Source organism: Coenobita brevimanus, chromosome 90 (genome assembly GCF_032717465.1).
Source record: "Coenobita brevimanus isolate Jiangsu-jjx chromosome 90, ASM3271746v2, whole genome shotgun sequence".
Classification (NCBI taxonomy): domain Eukaryota; kingdom Metazoa; phylum Arthropoda; class Malacostraca; order Decapoda; family Coenobitidae; genus Coenobita; species Coenobita brevimanus.
This window is the reverse complement of record NC_137043.1, coordinates 11067841-11070256: the sequence shown is the minus strand read 5'-3', so window position 1 is coordinate 11070256 and position 2416 is coordinate 11067841. Positions and strand designations below refer to the sequence as shown.

General features: G+C 42.5%; 1 pseudogene; it reads right to left on the bottom strand.

Moving 5' to 3' along the window:
* Positions 1-1462: 1462 nt before the first annotated feature.
* Positions 1463-1582, bottom strand: LOC145411794 (5S ribosomal RNA; annotated as a pseudogene).
* Between the last annotated feature and the right edge of the window lie 834 nt (positions 1583-2416).

Genomic DNA, 2416 nt, shown 5'->3' with positions numbered 1-2416 from the left:
AGAATTTTGCCGTACATCATGGTGTGCTTTCCTTATTGAAAATTCTATCTATCTATCTATTGCCAGACGCCTCAGTCCCGTTTGGGGTAGCCACAAACAAATCGCCTCCAAGTCGCCCTGTCCCCCGCCATTTCACTCCCCTGCTCCCAACTCACACCCCCCTCTCTCATATACCTCTCCACGAATGTTTCTGAGAATCACTCTTCTTGACTTTCTGCGACTATATTAAATCCTGCTTTTGATGTGCACAGTTTTTAATTTTCACAGTATGGATTATATTTTGCACTTTGTGTGTGTGTGTGTGTGTGTGTGTGTGTGTGTGTGAGATGGAGATCTGTTGCTTTGCTCACAGTTTATATATTCTTTCAGGCTGGTTGACTCAGATGTTATCCATCCATAATAATTTCTCTGTTTTTGTTATCTCTCAGTCCCACTATCCTCTCCGAAATACATTTTCGTTTTCTGTGACTATTGCAGTATACAGTTTTCCTTTGAATTCTGTGTAAAGCATACTTCTGCCTTTTCCTATTATCTTTCCCCTTGTCTTATGCACAAGTTAGTCAGCATTCTGTTCTTGATGTGTAAGACTAAAAGTGTACATTTTACATAAATCTCACTTATCTCCACCCACAATCGATACGTATCTGAGCGTCCATAACTGAATGTATTTTGATTTATAATATAATGTTAAGGCGGAAGAAATCTTTTACGAGGTGTTTTTCGCCCATAAAATTATAAAACTTTACCTGGTGACCTTGAATAGTGGTATTTTAGCTGCCATATATGCTACATCTACAGAGGCAGCCAAATCCATTGTGTGTCCCTGACTGTCACTCATTCAGTGAATAGCTAATTGTAATGTGCGTTTCTGAAGGATGGCGTCCAGGACCTATGGAAGGGGTATTGAGTGGTTGGGGTATTAAGTCATACATACTAACCTACACACACAGAAATACACAGTGCAAGAGTACAGGTCGACTGCATAGGCTACCTGCGTCGTGCAAGAATATCCGTGCATATGACATGACATGTCTCGATAGTTGTCCAATCTGTATATGGATGGGGTTATAAAAGAGATACAAGGTAGGGCAGTGGATATTGGAGCAGCCCTAATGAAAGAGGACAGCGTTTGGAAACTTCCTGTACTGTTGTTTGAAGATGATAGCTACTGTATTGTCAAGTGAAGACGAAGGGGAACTGCAAGGCTTTGATGAATGAGTTTGAGAGAGTATGCAAGAATCGGAATCTAAAGGTGAATGTAGCGAAGGGTAAGTTATGGTCTTCGAGAGAAATGAAGTCACTGAATGTACAGTGAAGTTGGAGGATAAGGAAATAGAAAATCATTTTTTCATTCATTCATTGCCAGACACCATGTATCCCAAACGGGGTGGCCAAGGGCTTAGAGTTAATTGTTTTACAGGGAGGGGCACTAATCCTCCACCAACCCCACTTGACGTAGGGATGCCAACAGCATCTGGTGTTCCCAGGCGGTCACCCATCCAAGTACTAAACCAGACCCAACGTTGCTTAACTTCGCTGATCGAACGGGAAGCGGTGTACTCAACGTGGTATGGAAATAGAAAATGCGAGTGCATTTAAGTACTTGGGTAATGTGATGAGTAAGGATTGAAGTTTGGAGGATAAAGTGCTTGAAAGGGTACAACAAGGAAGAAAGGTTGCTGGTTCTTTGAAAGCAGTGATAAGAAATAGGGAAGTGAGTATGGAAGTAGAAAAGACGCTGCATGATTATTGTAATACCAACTCTAACGTACGGAAGTGAAGCGAGGACGTTGTTGGGAGGACACAAGCCACGAGTGAAAGCAGTGGAAATAAGTTATCTGAGAGGAGCATGTGGAGTTGCAAGAAGTGACGACCGACAAATGAGGGAGTGAACGAGAGTTGTGGTATGGATGTGGAAGTGATAGAAAGCGTTAGGAGTAATACACTGAGGTGGTTTGACCATGTGGAGACGATGGAGAGTGAGAGAGTAAGGAGAAGCGTGTATGTGAATGAGGTGAAGGCGAGGGGGGAGGGAGGGAAAGGCGGAGATGAGATGGAGGGATTCAGTGGAGAGGAATAGGCTATGCGAGAGGAGTGTGTAACCTGAGGGGAGGTCAGTGAAATGACGGGGGACAGTACGACATGGCAGCGATTTGTTTTTGACCACCCCTGATGGGATTAAGGTGACTAAGTACAAATAAATAGATAGATAGAAAGATGACACAGACAGACAGGGCAAAATATACATTTATGCATACATACATACAAACATACATACATTACATACATACATACATACATACTTGAGTACATACACACAATAGCCTACATGAGTCCTAGTCGACTGTTTACCTGCATCATCCCGGAATTATCATAAACATGTAACAGAGAGGCAGGGCAGAACACTGGTTAGTTA